General features: G+C 41.1%; 1 protein-coding gene across 2 annotated transcripts in view; it reads right to left on the bottom strand.

The window, feature by feature from the left end:
* snx33 (sorting nexin 33) overlaps nucleotides 1–18,357 on the bottom strand; it is a 30,316-nt gene that overhangs the window by 2,778 nt on the left and 9,181 nt on the right. The window lies entirely within an intron of this gene.

Genomic DNA, 18,357 nt, shown 5'->3' with positions numbered 1-18,357 from the left:
TGAAATGGTAAAACGTGGAGAAAGGGTTAGCAGTTATTACATACAGGTCCAAGGCACTAAATTCCATGAGTGCAAAGTTACATATGCATTTGTTTTAAGAAACATTTTGCACAGATCATTTTGTATTTTGATAAAGGGTTCTAGGACTGGTAGCTTTCCCGAAAAAATTTCAGAAAATGATGTGATAAAACAATGAGTGTCTTTAGTATTATTCTGCATTAAAGTGGATTCTACAAAATGTGCCAAGTTTACCATAAAATATGGGGGATTTCTTTTTAAAATTAGTTCAATTGAAAAACTGAAAAAATTTGGCAAATAGCATTATTACTAGGGGACAATAAAGGGCAATGAGTTGAGATACGATCTACCCACCCAATCCCAAAGAAGCTTTGGTGGTAGCCAAACAAACAAGGAAAAACATAAAACAAGGAAAACACAAAATTAAAGCTATGAGCTATGGAACATTGTTAGGGTTAAATAACAGCATTTAACGTGTCAAATAAATGTATTGACCAAAAAGCAATTCAATACAAACATTGCCATGTACTTTAATGTGTACATATTTTTTTACATATTGATAACACTATCACTTGCAATACATATGTCACTGCTACAAATGCTATTGTGAAGGCCTGCTGACCTAAAAAAACTAAAACGCTTACAAACTGGAGGATGTAAACAATGTTCTTCCCCCTAAAAAAAGCCTCTAGTTAGGTCCAGGACATCGTCAGTTTAGCTGAAAAAAAAAAAACCTAGCCAATTCATTTAAACAATGTCCTTCCCTCACAATAAAAGCATCAAAACAGCAATCTGTTTCAGTTACATAACTAGCAAGGTGTTATGTCATAATTTCTATACTTCTAATTTCTATACTTCTAATTTGTAAGACCGTTTTCATTAGTCATGCTTGGAACTGGTGTATTCAAGTAACGCACAAGTATTAGGGCAGTTGCTACAACGACTTTAGTAAGCTTTGGGTAAACAGGGCTAGTATGCTAGCATGCTTAGTTTGTTATAGTATGTATCTATCAATAAAGTTATTTTCAAGATCAACTGTTTTAATAAAGCAACTTAATATAGTCACATGAATTAAAAAAAGTATTCTAAGAAAATTGAAAAGGACTGCGGTTTCTGGTGATCTGTAGCTTATTTGATGGGTCAAATAAGGTTTTTAACGTGGTAATTTTGAGAAGCAATGACTCAAATGGTGTCCACGCTGAATCAATGAATACACAATATTGACTTTTTTTTACCAAGAGGAATGCGTTTACTGTAATGGCTTATACCATCTGGTTTGCAAGATTCTGATGAACTCAGTAAAAGATAAATGAGGCGGTTACCACCAATATAACAGAATCAGGCGAAACATAATGACATGACCAAATTCAATCACACCTGTGTAATGGTAGACTAGTATGGGTGAGCTAGCTACTGGTCCAATGCAAATGTTATGACCCGTGGAAAGAGCATTTAGCTAGCTACCTGTGAAATGGAAATGCTACGACCCATTGAGAAACTAGTTAGCAATTAGTTAATTTAAGATCCAAGGTAGGAACTATGCCCCGGAGAGAGCAGTTAGCAGTTAGCTGATTTCTAATACAAGGAGATGCTACTACCTGAGAAGAGAGCAGCTACGTATTTAATGCTACTACCTGTAGAGAGAGAGAGAGAGAGCAAGGTAGATCAGCTAGCAACCTAAACAAGAAACCAGGCAAGCCTAGTTCAGCCGACACGCAATAAAATCAGTTAATCGTGGCTGCCCTCTCGAGAATCGAGAACACACTGAATATATGCTTGGCATTAGTATAGCCTCTTCACATAATTTTCACTCTTAAACATCACACCAAGTTTGAATATTTTGTCAGACACCATTAACTAGCATTAAACTGAGTAACGTTTCTTATTAAGTTTACCTCCACCACAGATAGTATCTATGGACTTTATGGCTTTTGCCACTGGCTGTTTTAAGAGCTTTTTAGCCGATCGTGAATGACATTGATAAAATAACTACTGTATCAATATAGATGATGATAACAGACTTTTTCATCAAGTGAAAAGATGAGAGAATCATGTAACCAGCGAGGTTTTTGTCTATCCTGAACAAATCCTCTTTTTTTTAACAGTTAATTAGCCATTTGTGAATGACATGGATACAGTATCAATCAATATACTGACGATAACTAGTTATGGCCATTCGAAGCCATTCGAGGCTTCATTAGCGTTATTTTAGCAACACGATATTTTGATGGCAGGACTCAAATTGTCTTTATCACAATAAAAGCCATAATTGAAATGTATAAGGAATTATAGTTAACAATCTAGTCTGTGAAAAAGAAAAGACAAGAATAACATTGGAACAACATCATGGAGCTGGTGGATGTTAGAGACCTTGCGCTCCTCCACCTTCCGTTTGAGGATGCCCCACAGATGCTCAATAGGGTTTAGGTCCAGAGACATGCTTGGCCAGTCCATCACCTTTACCCTCAGCTTTTTTAGCAAGGAAGTGGTTGTCTTGGAGGTGTTTTTGGGGTCGTTATCATGTTGGAATACTGCCCTGCGGCCCAGTCTCTGAAGGGAGGGGATCATGCTCTGCTTCATTATGTCACAGTACATTTGGGAATTCAGTGTTCCCTCAATGAACTGTAGCTCCCCAATGCCGGCAGCACTCATGCAGCCCCAGACCATGACACTCCCACCACCATGCTTGACTGTAGGCAAGACACACTTGTCTTTGTACTCCTCACCTGGTTGCCGCCACACACGCTTGACACCGTCTAAACCAGATAAGATTATCTTGGTCTCATCAGACCACAGGACATGGTTCCAGTAATCCATTGTCCTTAGTCTGCTTGTCTTCAGCAAACTGTTTGCGGGCTTTTGTGCATCATCTTTAGAAGAGGTTTCCTTCTGGGACGACATCCATGCAGACCAATTTGATGCAGTGTGCGGTGTATGGTCTGAGCACTGACAAGCCTTCAACCTCTGCAGCAATGCTGACAGCACTCATATGTCTATTTTCCAAAGACAACCTCTGGATATGACGCTGAGCATGTGCACTTCTTTGGTCAACCATGGCCAGGCATGTTCTGAGTGGAACATGTCCTGTTAAACTGCTGTATGGTCTTGGCCACCGTGCTGCAGCTCAGTTTCAGGGTCTTGGCAATCTTCTTATAGCCTAGGTCATCTTAATGTAGAGCAACAATTCCCAGAGGAGTTTTTTGCATGATGGTGCCATGTTGAACTTCCAGTGACCAGTATGAGGAAGTGTGAGAGCAATGACACCAAATTTAACACACCTGCTTCCCATTCACACCTGAGACCTTGTAACACTAACGAGACACATGACACCGGGGAGGGAAAATGGCTAATTGGGCCCAATTTGGAAATTTTCACTTAGGGGTGTACCAGCGGTTTAGTTTGTTGCCAGCGGTTTAGACATTAATTGGCTGTGTGTTGTGTTATTTTGAGTGGACAGCAAATTTACACTGTTATGCCAGCTGTACACTCACTACTTTACATTGTAGTAAAGTGTCATTTCTTCAGTGTTGTCACATGAAAAGACATACTAAAATATTTACAAAAATGTGAGCGGTGTACTCACATTGGTGAGACATTTGAGTTAGCACTGCTAGCATAATATCCTGCAGTTAGAAGAACGGTAATGAAGCCTTGAATGGCCATCTCTAATGATAACTTACTTTTTTGTCAAGTGAAAAGACGAGAGAATCGTGTAGCCTGCCAAGTGTTTTTCTATCCTGAACAAATCCTAATATCCACCAGAACCATTTTATTTTAGGCTTCCTATTACATAGCTACGTAATTTTTTAGCCCGCAACGTTTTTCCTGTCCTGAACCTCAGGCATAATGCGTTCAAACTGTTTTGGGAAGCGAACGCGGGACCTGTTGTTCCGGAGCCCGCGTCTCTAGCCACTACGCTATTTAACAAAGGTGGATGGGTGGGTTGGTCAGTCCGCCCGCTTACGCGGTCTGGCAAAAACAGAGATGCTACTGCTACCAGTGTATGCTGTGGACCAAGCATGAATTGGAAAAAACTATGTCAGCTAAATAATATTTAGGTTCAATATTTGGTTAGTTTTATTTATGTGTACTAGCAGGGCATTAAAACGTAACAGATTTTGTCTTTGACAACTACATATTTGGTATGGCTACTTCTATTGCAAAATTAATTGTTGTAATGTTAAAGCTTTTCTGTACCTCTTCTGTGCTCTGGTTGCATCATTATCACAGCAAAATGACTGGCTTCTTGCCCAACCAGCTCAAAAGAGGTCACACCTATTTATTCATAACCATGTCATGTGTGTTCAAAACCTAGATTATATTTTATGTTCATTTTTGTCATTCAAAAGATGCTATTAACCATCTTAAGTCCTGTATTGATCATTTGGTGAAGCATGGCACTCACAGTGCCAGGGTTGTGGGTTAAATTCAGTACTCAATCATGTTGTAAATGGTGCATGTTTAACCTTGTGACTGTTGCTTTACCTAGCTCTCCATGAGTGAGGTAGACACTGACAGACATTTCAACGCTTAGTCAGGGACGTTTAGCCATGTACACATTTTTTAAATATGCTGTTGATCCCCTTGGAGTGAATCCTTTAAGCAAAGACAACCACATGAATCAGGCTTCATAAAGATTTGTAATACATTGTCAGCTATTGTTAAACTGTATTATGGAAGCCTAATGTGTGTTTTGAACAGTGTCTGTGTTTTGAAACCAGTATGACTGTAAATCACAAGACTTTCAAAGGCTCAAGTCATTATTGCAATAATCTATGGACTAGAAAAACAAGTTTCATAAAAACACAGGAGTTATTTTAAACAGTTACAGGCAGTGTTGTATTGCATTATAAAGGGTGATATAACACATGGCGATATATCATGAACATTTTGGAAAGTGTCACTAATTATGAATATGCCTTTAAGAGATCTTAGACAACGAGACAGAATTACGTTTTCAGCTTTCTCTAAGGTAAGTCTCGTAAAACCTGTCCTTCGCATTACTAAAATATTTCAGTAGTAGACTTCGTGGAAGCAGGCATTTCTAGAATATTTCTTTGGAGATTGGAAAGATAAAGCACCTTCCAACTTTGACAGAAACTGCTTGAGATGCAAACAGATCATAATGTGCCACACATTTACACATTTACATTCGAATACCGGGATGGTTAAACTGTTGAAATACTATAGTAACAGTACACAAATACAGCTGTGCTCATAAGTTTGCATACCCTGGCAGTAATTGTGAAATACTGGCATTGATTTTGAAAGTATGACTGATCAAGCAACAAAAAAAACATTTATTTAAGGATAGTGATCATATGAAGCCATTTATTATCACATTTTAAATCATAATGATAACAGAAATCACCCAAAAGACTCTGATCAAAAGTTTAGATACCCTTGAATATTTGGCCTTGTTACAGACACACAAGGTGACCCACACAGGTGAAAATGGCAATTAAAGGTGAGTTTCCCACACATGTGATGTTGTAAATTGCAATTAGTGTCTGTGTATAAAAAGTCAATGAGTTTGTTAGCTCTCACATGGATGCACTGAGCAGGCTAGATACTGAGTCATGGGGAGCAGAAAAGAACTGCCAAAAGACGTAACAAGGTAATGGACCTTTATAAAGATGGAAAAGGATATAAAAAGATATCCAAAGCCTCGCAAATTCCAGTCAGTACTGTTCAATCACTTATTAAGACGTGGAAAATTCAGGGATCTCTTGATACCAAGGCAAGGTCAGGTAGACCAAGAAAGATTTCAGCCAAAACTGCCAGAAGAATTATTCGGGGTACAAAGAAAAACCCACAGGTAACCTCAGGAGAAATATAGGCTGCTCTGGAAAAAGACGGAGTGGTTGTTTCAAGGAGCACAATACAATGATACTTCAACAATAATTACCTGCATGGTCGAGTTGCCAGAAATAAGCCTTTACTGTGCTAATGCCACAAAAAAGCCTGGTTACAGTATGCCTGACCACACCTTGACATGCCTCATAGCTTCTGGCACACTGTCATTTGAAGTGATGAGACCAAAATAGAGCTTTATGGTCACAACCATAAGTGATATGTTTGGAGAGGAGTCAACAAGGCCTATATTGAACAGAATACCATCCCCACTGTGAAGCATGTTGATGGCTCATTGATGTTTTTGTGGTGAGTGAGCCCTAAAGGCACGGGGAACCTTGTGAAAATTGATGGCAAGATGAATGCAGCATGTTATCAGAAAATACTGGCAGACATTTTGCATTCTTCTGCACGAAAGATGCGCATGGGACGCTCTTGGACTTTCCAGCATGACAATGACCCTAAGCACACAGCCAAGTTGACACTCCAGTGGCTACAGCAGAAAAAGGTGAAGGTTTTGGAGTGTCCATTACAGTCTCTTGACCTTAATACATCAAGCCACTCTGGGGAAATCTCAAACGCGCAGTTCATGCAAGACAACCAAAGACTTTGCATGACCTGGAGGCATTTTGCCAAGGCGAATGGGCAGCTATACCACCTGCAAGAATTCAGGGCCTCATAGACAACTATTACAAAAGACTGTATGCTGTCATTGAAGCTAAAAGGGGCAATACGCAGTATTAACAACTAAGGGTATGCAGACTTTTGAACAGGGGTCAGTTAATTTTTTTCTTTGTTGCCATGTTTTGTTGTGCCATTCTGTTATGACCTCCAATTGAATGTGAAATAAAAGACGTGTTTTGCCCACTCACTCATGTTTTCTTTACAAATGGTACATATATTACCAATTCTCCAAGGGTATGCAAACTTTTGAGCACAACTGTAATGTTACTGTAAGAAACAACTCTCATAATTCAAAACAGAAGGATTTGATGATGACAGCACAAGATGTCACAAATGTTGCTTCTGTCTTTGTTATGTTGTCATTGTTAACATTCTTTTTGTATTATTGTAAGGAAATTTACATCACTTTTCATCACCATAATTTGCTAGCAAACAACCACATAACCAGATTCACAGAAATTGCAATTACATTACCTTTCAGACACAAAACATGGCAGTACAATGTCTTGTGGCAAAACTGCACTTCCAACCATGTTGTAAGCAGTTTAAATTTAAATCTGTTAGCTAAATCCTATCAAGCCTGCAATAGTGGCATGACCACTGTCTGATTTTACACTGACAATGGTAAACATGCATGTCGTTAACACTGTGGATATTGTTGTTGGTAACTTTAATGTGAAGATTTGAGTGCTCTTCTACTAAGAGAAAGTGCACTGGGTTTGTTCGGTTTCTATGGAATTCCATGCAGGCTGAGTAAGCATGTAGGACATTTTATGGATGTTCCAGTGGTACTGGTGGGACTGATGAGCGAGGCTCTGACCTAGATTAATCTATCGTGTTTTCCACATCAGGAAAGAATGTGCACAAAGCAAGCGCAACAAAAACAATGGTGTGAGAAGGGGGTCTATTGAAGCACTGTTTCCAGATTTCCTTGAGATAAAAGATTGTTGCATAGAGAATGTTGATACTACTCTATAATTTGTATTTCCATAGACATGGTAAATATCCATTGCCTATGTACATATTAAATGTTATATAATACGTAGATATTGTGGGGTGGGTTGAACAAGCGGCCTAAGGCCCTGCCTCCTGTGCACATGTACTGCAGCAGTATTGGTTGCAGTACAGCTCCAGATGGATCTAGTTCAACCAGACAGCTCTCCTCAGCAACCACACGTCTTGTGACCATTCTAAGCTGTGGGGTAATTGAGCCATTTCAGAAGTGACAGTGTGAGAGCGAAACTGGTAAGCCAGCCATGGTATTCAAACGGGGAAGAGGGATAGAGGGGTAAGAAAGAGGTGAGACTGGGGACGGGGGAGAGAGATTAACTATGAACACAATCCCTTTGGCGGATTAAACACAGGAATCTCCATTACAGTCTGGTTTGTTCCCCAGATACTGTTCCCACAAGCCTCTGGGTGTCACCATACAGAGATCTGCCAAAGATGAGGCAGGAGTTCTGGAGGGCTGGCTACACTGCAATCAGCAAACTTGTTGACCTGACTGTGTAATCTGAGAGGGAAAATCATTCCGTGTGACAGCTTGCGTTTGTCTATGTAATATGTAATACTGGTAACGTTCTTATCCTGTCTGTCCTATACCTACATTTCACTTGTGGGACAATATGATAACTGTATAGTCTTGAAAATGAAAAAATAACAACAAACACAGAGATGTACAACATACAAATTATGTGATGATTTATATACATGTTTTTCTAAAGACTATGCTTTCTCGTGTTTTAGTTGCTGCAGATGTGACCCAGTAGTACTTTTGATTAGTTAACTTCAGAAAAATGGAAGAATAAACTGAAAGTGTAAGGTTTATGCCTTACCTATGAGCGTCTATGTGGGTGTATGGTTGTGGACCTGTCTATGCCCGTTATAGTTCTTCCTCTTTTAGTGAAGACAGAGAGCATGATCTCAGCACAGGCTTAGCGCAACGTTTTTAGGACAAACCAGTCTAATATTAGGCAAGCCAGAACTAGGTCTTCTGGTTCTCATAACTGGCTAAATTAATTACATTGCTCTGCAAGCGTTTATAAGCCTGACGCAGAACTGAGAAAGCTGCGGCACACCTCTATCCATCCAAGCCCCAGTCGTTTGAAGCATGGGTTAGACCTCGAGCCATGCAGTCATTGTGCACTGCCATACAAGGGCAACACAATAGCTTCTCACGTATTTCAACCCAGTAAACTGACCGTTCAGTCACTGTAAAACAGCCTCATATATAAAGAGTTAGCGGTTAAAAAAGGGAGCCATCACTCAGACTGTGTGATGCCAACTGACAGACGCCAACAAAGACTGTTGAAGGAGGATGACCACTTGACATCTGCAGCTAGTTAAACGGAAAGCTCAAAATACTTTTTTAGAAAAACGGAAAGCTCAAAATACTTTTTTAGATAAATGGAAAGCTCAAAATACTTTTTTAGAGAAATTGAATACTGATTAAATACTGATTAAAGTTATAAGTTGAAGTTTCGTTTTTCACAGCGTCTTTGAAGCCATCTAAGCTGACCGTCCGACTTGTCGAGCCATTTAAGCTGCATGTTCAAAACAAGTTAGTCTTCCATTGGAGGACAGAATGTGGATTGTGACCAGTTGGGAGCCGATGACTGACAGTGGACGTCACAGCGTTGCAGAGAGCGGTGGGGGTGACGGATATTGTACCAAGCACAGCAGTGAACTGGTGAGATATTCACACTTACACGCACACACCCAGACGCACAACCATTCCTTCTGGTGGTGAAAAAAATAAACTCACGTGTACATACACCATCACTATGAGATCAACAGAAATGACACTCCTGCATGTAATTCTCTTATCCACTTGATTTTTCCATTGTATTGTATGAATGAATTAATCATTAGCAGCACTTCGCCAAGGCAAGCTCTTTGGAAGGCATGCTAACTAACATCTCAAAGAGTCATTTGAATGTCAATGGTTTGCTTTGCCTTAAAGCAACACAGTCACAGTACTGTTGTTACAAGAAAATGGTCTGAGTTTTCTGGCCAAAACATCATTATCAACACCTCACTGGCTTAAAAATAGGAGTTTATGTCCAGGATTGAAATATGACCGCAAGTCAATTTCATTGGTCCTCATGCCCAGCCTGATGTTGTTCATTCCCACTCAGGCCCAAGGAATGGGAAATGAAAGGCTGAGACTGACAACAGAAGAAAAAAACTAAGCAGAATACTATTATTAGCTGACTCAAAGACTCAGGAATTAGCAAAAAATAACCACCCATTCTTGCTCCTAGTTACAGGAAATGCTTAGATGTCAGTAACTATCTTAAATGGCTTGGCTATTTAATAACATAACGGAATACTTACATTATACACATAAATGGTACATAAATTGTACTGGTCATGGTAGCTGTAGATGAAGAAGTCTTAACTTGCTGGAACATGTGTCGTCACTATATACAGAAAGATTAGCAAAGAGGACCAAAAAAATAGTTTAAATGAAAGGAACATTGAGAGTAGCATTCAACAGGTGACTTTCTTGAAGTCTAAAGAAGTTATGACACAAGATCACTCATGTCCTGCCAGAGTCTTGATGAAACGATGCAGAGAAAATTAGTTACTGCCATTGGCATCGCCAATATTCCTTCCCCAGATTTTTCCCAACCTTGTTAAAGTAGAGCCATAATACAAAAAGGTTTTTCATCGATAGAGTAGGTTGAATAACACAACAAAAAGTTAAGGGTGGTAGCTCATACGCTTTGTCTATGACAAGTTCAGACAGAATTGAAAAAAAGAGCAACCTCTTCTTCTTCTGAATGGGACTAAAATGAATGGACAAGCAAGTGATGTAAGTTATCTGGAATTTCCTGTCATCTAACCTGACCCTAACTAAACCTACCCTCATCCATCAGCCAAACCAGGGATTTTGTATTGAGCCCTTTGCTGTCACACATGAGAAATACAGACAGACATGCATGCACCGGTCTCACCAGCGCAGACACGGCTCAGAACCAGACTGATGGCTGACGTCTCCACCCCAACCTCTGTCAGATTCTCTGGGTTGGCAGACAGAGAGCACAGATGCCAAGAAACTGTTTTAGCCCCACTTGATGTCCTGCTATCGGGTGTGTGGGAGTTGAAAAGGCTAGGATGCTAAGTGGTGACAGCTAAGCAGATGCCCGGGAATTTCCCCACAACAAATAAGACCATTTTGGAATACTATAAAAGGTTTAAGAAAATACAAAAACAAAATCACTAAACATAGTAAACATATCAACATAGGTAGTGTCCACTTCTGATTAAATATACAGTTAAGCCCAAAAAAAAGCCCTAATTTTTTAATTATAGGGAACTTTTAGATGGCCAATAGGTTTCATCTGGCTGGAAATTATATAAACAGGTAACAAAGGACCGTAAGACATTGTGTTACAGATGTTAATGTGAAATGTTAACCATTTCTATGTTGTTTTTTTTTACATGTTTACTGTAAACATTTACACAATTATTCACAATTATTCAAATTGTCACACACTTTACAGAAAATGTAAAATTCTATACAGTTCCAAATGGTCCTGGTAATTTCTACCATGTTTAGAGCATTCTAATTGACTACAAATCGAGAATGGGTACTGCAGTATTTCTCTAGTCAATTACTAGTCATTTGCAAATCATGGCTGAAACCAAAGAGCTTAGTGAGGACCTCCAATTGTGCATCGTGGCTGCTGACAAGATGGGGAAAGGTTATAAAGCCATATCCAAGTGTTTTCAATTGCCAGTGGTCAATGTGCAAAGCCTAGTAAAAAAGTACAGGGAGTTCCACATTGTGAACAATCTCAAAGGGCGTGGTAGGAAGCCAAAAATGACAGTGCTAGCAAGAATGGAAGTGCGAGAGGCCAAGAGGAATCCAAGAATCACCACCAAGGCCATCCTGATGATTCTGAGCAAATCCGATACCAACATCTCAAGGCAGACACTAGCAGACACTGCAAAGGGCTGGTCTCCATGGGCGCCGACTAAGGAGGACTCTACTTCTCCAAGACAGGCACAGAAAAGCCGCCTAGCTTTTGCAAAAGCTCACCGGGAAAAATAAGCTTTTGGTCATCAATTCTGTGGTCGGATGAGATGAAAATGTAGTTGTTTGGACACCGGGATATGGTTTTCGTTTGGCGTAAGACAGGAGACACATTCAACCCCAAGGACACCATCCCCATGGGCAAGCATGGTGGTGGGAATGTAATGCTTCAGAGGAGTTTTTCAGCCAGTGGGCCAGGCAACCTTGTCAAAGTAACCAGCATCATGAGAAAAGATGACTACATTAAGATTCTGGAGGAAAACATCAGGCAGTCTGCAGAAAACCTTAGCCTTGGGCAGCATTGGACCTTCCAACAAGACAATGATCCGAAACAAAGAGCCAAAGTGGTCAAGAAATGGTCAACAGACAACAATATCAACATGTTGGAGAGGCCCAGCCAGAGTCCAGACCTGAACCCATCAAGAATCTATGAAGTGTACTAAAGACCAGAGTGATAGCAAGGAAGCATTCTAACCTCAAAGACCTGGAGATCATCGCAAAAGAGGAGTTGTCCAAAATGCCAGTGGAGACATGCAAAAGGTTTGTTAGCAATTATAAGAAATGTTTGATTGCTGCTAAGGCAAATAAAGGCTTTGCCATTGATTACTGAATTCCTTTGGAGAAGTCTTTTTCGTAATAGTGTATAAAATAAAAGAGAAAGTAGGTTTTCTTCTCATTTATATCTTTAGCACAATATCCTACAGTCCTTTGTCATTTGTTTGTCATTTCCAGCCGCATGACCCCTATTGGCCATATAAAATGTCCCTTTAATAAAAAAAATTGGCCCAGTTATGACTAATTTTGGGCTTGAATGTATGTGTAAAATACATGGTTAGATTCAACATGCAGTTTATTTCTCTAGAACAGCGGCATCTAGAACACCACGCAGCCAGCCAGGAATGCAAATACATTTGGAAAGACTGTGTGACAGTTCTACCCTTCGTCAAGATTTATGTGTGGGCCAATAAACACAAGGAAAACATCTTCCCGGGTGAAGCAAGGGGATTTAACTAGAACGAAAAGCACTTCACCAGGTTTCCCAGAAAACGCAATTAGTGAAATTCTATACAAGACTTTGTGGTCTGTATATACAATTTGCTTATGCTATTGTCAAGTGTGACACATTTTCGCCTATCAAACATACAATTCTGGATAGACAACTTGTGCTCTACGACCTAATCAATAGGGTTCGGCCTGACTCAAAGTGGTCTATGCTGTAATATCAATTATCTATGTCTGGGGCAGTGCTCTTTATTCAGACCCCATCATTCCTGGATCTAGGGCCATAGGTCTCTCTCAGTCCTGCCCTCCATAGCAAAAACAGACGAAAAGCTCATTTGGGCCAGACATCCAAGAAACTAGGCAAACACCTCTGTTTTTCTGGGCAAGAAAACTCTAATAGATGGATGTGACTTTCTTATGTTCTGCCACATAGGACTCTTGCTGACTTCAAAGCCACACTGGCCATCTGGGCATAGTTGGGACTGGGAATGTGATCCCTAATTCTCTGACTAAAAATGTGTCTGAGATCGCAGACTAGCCTGAGGTAAAGATACGTGAGTTTTGACTGCTATTTAAGAGCACCTTTGCCTCTCTTGATGTAACGCCATCTTGGACTTCATGGAAATACCAAAACACTAACAGCTGAGTTAAAAATGTATAAGTGAAAATAATTTAAAAAAAGGTGTTTCATTCTTGGTTAAAATTCCCATACTGTGCAAAGCCTGTGGTCAGACAATAATGCTCCTGGCTTGGAAAAATAACCACCCTCCCCACCGGATACAGGAGTTCAGTTCCCCACTCCAACCCATAAATCTGTCATCCACCAACTGCAACTGTATCCCCTTTGTCATTTAATTCATCTCTCAATAAAGTGTAAAAAAAAAAAAACGCTATATATGTGATGAAACAGTACAGTGGGCCCACGGTTTGGTATGTACCGGGTTGTGCGTCACGGTAAACGGTATGGTTTCGGTATGAATTACATATTATGTTAGAATTGTTTCCACTTGATTATCCGGCAAGCAATGCTTGCAGACTGTACTTGAAATAATTGTTTATGTCTTAACCGGTGTTAATTTCATAAACAAAATAATGTGTTAAACAACTATTGTTTTTGCAACGTTTCCCCTGGTGAACACAGCATTTGCAACCACAAGTTGATGGAAAAATACTACAAACATCAAAACACATCTGAAAGCGCATCATCCCAAACTTTCGATATATACGCACAGGTTAAATCAGTGGTGTGGTGACTGGAGTGTGTGTTCCCCTTGTTCTTATATTTCTGACTGATATTTCCATCCATGTCAATTAAATTATTCAAACAATAGCATGTAAAAAATGCCCTCAAGGCGAGGGAGTTGGTTCAAGCCCAGAGCGCATCAGGTTTATTGAACGGCAGAGGTACAAGAGGGTCAGACTGAATTGAATATTCAAAGGCATGCAAAAGTCCAATGAATCCAAAAAACCTAGAAAGGCAAAAGTACAAAAGGAGTAGGCAAGAAACAAGGTAAAACCGGCAGAATCCAAAACCATGATCAGTAACAATATTAATCACAGAGGAAAATCGTCTCAGAAATGCGTGCGAAACAAACAATACTTCACAAAGTCAAACACAGACTGAACAGAACTAAATAGAGGGTGGTAAAGGGCTGACAGGTGAAAACAATCAAGACTAACGGAAATCAAACCAAGCAAAGAAATAAAACAAACTAGATTGGGAAAAAAACAAGACATGGAATACAACAATGCAACACCCCTGAGACCTTACACAGTACACATTTCGTACTGGGTAATTACATTTAAAACCTTTCACTGGTATCCAACACTGAGCTTAACATTTTTATCAATAATAGTAGGCTATATCAACATTGTAAACTAAACACGATACAATGTTCACACAGCCTTACTTGATATTGTGTATAACACTCATGATCTATACTGACACATAGGCTATCAGTATGGAATTAAGGAGTAGCCTATAGCTCCACTTTAATAATGACGCTAGCTTGCTACAACATGTTGTTAGAGTAGACGTTAGATGGGAAAATATTTGCTTTTAGTTTCCACTCTCTTAATGCTGTGCCTTTAGGGAGGTTTCCTACTGCAATGTCATTGCAAATCGTCCATGGGTTGTTTAAAGGGGAGGGGGTTGCCGTCACTGCGATTGCCACATTTTGAGACATTGCTGTGGAGTAAAGTTTGTCAGCCCTCAGTAGCCCCCTAACAGCCTGGGGCCCCAAGCAGTTGCCTAGCCTACCTGTTCACAAGCTACACGTCTGGTTATGTGGATCTGTCAATCAGAATGAGTCTGCAGCGCAATAAGCATGCTTAAGAAATTACAGGAAAATTACGGAATACCGCAACTCGGGGATGCAACAGTACACAGTATGTTATCAAACCATTCAGTACGATAACATACCATACCCCTACGGGGTATTATATACCGATCAGCCATAACATTATGACCACCTGCCTAATAAAGTGTGGGTCCCCATTTTGCCGCCAAAACTGCCCTGACCCGTCGAGGCATGGCCTCCACCTCTGAAGGTGTGCTGTGGTATCTGGCACCAAGACGTTCGCAGCAGATCCTTTAAGTCCTCTAAGTTGCGAGGTGGGACCTCCATGGATTGGACTTGAGATCTGGGGAATTTGGAGGCCAAGTCAACAGCTTGAACTCGTTGTTGTGTTCCTCAAACCATTCCTGAACAATTTTTGCTTTGGAGCAGGGCACATTATCCTGCTGAAAGAGGCCAATGCCATCAGGGAATACTGTTGCCATGAAAGGGTGCACATGGTCTGCAACAATGCTTAGGTAGCTGGTACGTGTCAAAGTAACATCCACATGAATGGCAGGACCCAAGGTTTCCCAGCAGAACATTGCCCAAAGCAACACACTGCCTCCGCCGGCTTGCCTCCTTCCCACAGTGCATCCTGGTACCATGTGTTCTCCCGGTAAGCGACGCAAACACACCCGGCCATCAACATGATGTAAAAGGAAACGTGATTCATCAGACCATGCCACCTTTTTCCATAGCTCCGTGGTGGACAGGGCTCAGCATTGGCACCCTGACTGGTCTGCCCCATACGCCACAAACTGCGATGTACTGTGTTCTGACATCTTTCTATCAGTACCAGTATTAACTTCATCAGCAATTTGAGCTACAGTAGCTCGTCTGTTGGATCGGACCACACTGACCAGCCTTCGCTCCCCACGTGCATCAATGAGCCTCGGCCACCAATGACCCTGTCGCTGGTTCACCGCTTTTCCTTCCTTGGACCACTTTTGATAGATACTGAACACTGCAGACCGGGAACACCCCACAAGGGCTGCATTTTTGGAGAAGTTCTGACCCAGTTGTCTAGCCATCACAATTTAGCCCTTGTCAAGTCGCTCAGATCCTTCGCTTGCCCATTTTTCCTGCTTCTAACACATCAACTTTGAGGACAGAATGTTCACTTACTGCCTAATATATCCCACCCACTGACAGGTGCCATGATAACGAGATTATCAGTGTTATTCACTTCACCTGTCAGTGTTCATAATGTTATGGCTGATCGGTGTGTATATATATATATATATATACACACACACATATACACAGTGCATTGCAGAATAATTGAAACCCAAGACCAATTCTCATACCTAATAACTGGTCCAATGAAATGTCTTCCTGTTAGATATTTTATTTTGAAATGCTGACACTTAAATTCAATTATTGTATTTATGGTGTAATTGGTTATATGTTTGAAAACATATTTAGAATTATTTCAAGTAAACTATATAGTCAAACTATGGGGACACCAGATCATCACACCTATATGACCTTATTGGACATCCCATTCCAAACCCCTCGTTGGGTTTGCTATTGCCGTTCCAATTCATACCAAAGGTGTTCAATTGGGTTGAAGTCAGGGCTCTGTGCAGGCCACTCAAGTTCCTCCACACCAACCTCATCGAACCATGTCTTTAAGGACCCCACTTTGTGCATAGGGGCACAGTTATTCTGGAACAGGAAAGGGTCTTCCCCAAACTGTTGCCACAAAGTTGGATGCACCCAATTGTCTAAAATGTCCTGTAGCATTAAGATGACCCTTCCCTGGAACTAAGGTGCCATGCCCAAACCCTGAAACAGTCCCAGACCATTATCGCTCTTCCACCAAATAAAAGTAGGCATTATGCATTCTGGTAGGTAGCGTTCTCCTGGCATCCACCAGACTCAGATTCATCCATCCGACTGCCTGTTTGTGAAGCATGAATCATCACTCCAGAGAACATGTTTCCACTGCTCCAGAGTCCAGTGGTGGCGTGTTTTACACTACTCTGGTCAATGCTTGGCATTGCGCATTGTGATGTGTAGCTTGTGTACAGCTGCTGTGCCATGGAAACCCATTTTGTGAAGCTCCCGATGAACAGTTCTTGTGCTGATTTTGCTTCTAAATGCCGTTTGGAACTCTGTGGCGAGTGATGCGAGAGATGAACGGCAGTTTCAAACTGCCTCGGGAAGCAACATCAGCACAAGAACTGTGCGTTCCAGCACAAGAAGTTACATGCTTCAGCACTTGGTGGCTCTGCTTTCTGAATTTGTGTGGTTTACCACTTCATGGCGGGGCTGTTATAGATCCTAGATGCTTCCACGTCGATCTAGTAGGGCAGAAATGTCACAAACTGATTTGTCTCTCTCTTCTTCATCCACTTATCCGGTATCGGGTCGCAGGTGCAGCAGCTCCAGCAGGGGACCCCAAACTTCCCTTTCCTGAGCCACATTTGCCTGCTCTGACTGGGGGATCCAGAGGCGATCCCAGGCCAGTGTTGAAATATAATCTCTCCACCTAGTCCTGGGCCTACCCCAAGGTCTCCTCCCAGCTGGACGTGCCTGGAAAACCACCCTAGGGAGACGTCCTGGGGGCATCCTTAACAGATGCCCGAACCACCAAAACTGGCTCCTTTTTATGCAAAAGAGCAGCGGCTCTACTCCGAGTTCCTCATGGATGACTGATCTTCTCACCCTATCTCTAAGGGAGAAGCTAGCCACCCTTCTGAGAAAACCCATTTCAGCTGCTTGTACTCGCGGTCTAGTTCTTTCAGTCATGACCCAGCCTTCATGACCATAGGTGAAGGTAGGAATGAAAATGTACCAGTATATCGAGAGCTTTGCCTTTGGCTCTCTTTTCGTCAAAACGGTGCGGTAAAGCAAATGCAATACCGCCCCCGCTGCTACGATTCTCTGGCCAATCTCCTGCTCCATTGTCCCCTCACTGGCGAATACTTGAACTCCTTTACTTGGGGTAACGCCTCATTTCCTACCCGGAGTAGGCACTCCATCGGTTTCCTACTGAGAACCATCCTATGACAGTGCCACGTTTAAAGTCACTGAACTCTTCAGTATGACCCATTGTACTACCAATGTTTGTCTATGGAGATTTCAGGCTATGTGCTGGAATTTATGTACCTGTGAGCAATGGATATAGCTGAAACACCTGAACTCAATAATTATTAGGGGTGTACACATACTTTTGGCCATATAGTGTACTTCCCAAATTAAAACCAATGTCCCCGTACCTTAATTGATTTTAAGTGTTACATTTACCATTTGTAATCCAGTAATATCAGAGAACACCGGTTTGTTATGAAATTAATATATAAAAACGAAACACTGCAAGTGGAAGGACACTGTCATGTTACATTCCCACAGGGGCCCAGTTAAAAAATCTACTCAGTCACTTTAGACAACAGCATCTGCTAAATGAATATGTAA

The sequence above is a fragment of the Esox lucius genome, chromosome 19 (genome assembly GCF_011004845.1).
Source record: "Esox lucius isolate fEsoLuc1 chromosome 19, fEsoLuc1.pri, whole genome shotgun sequence".
NCBI classification, from domain to species: Eukaryota; Metazoa; Chordata; class Actinopteri; order Esociformes; family Esocidae; genus Esox; species Esox lucius.
This window is presented reverse-complemented; position numbering and strand designations above follow the sequence as displayed.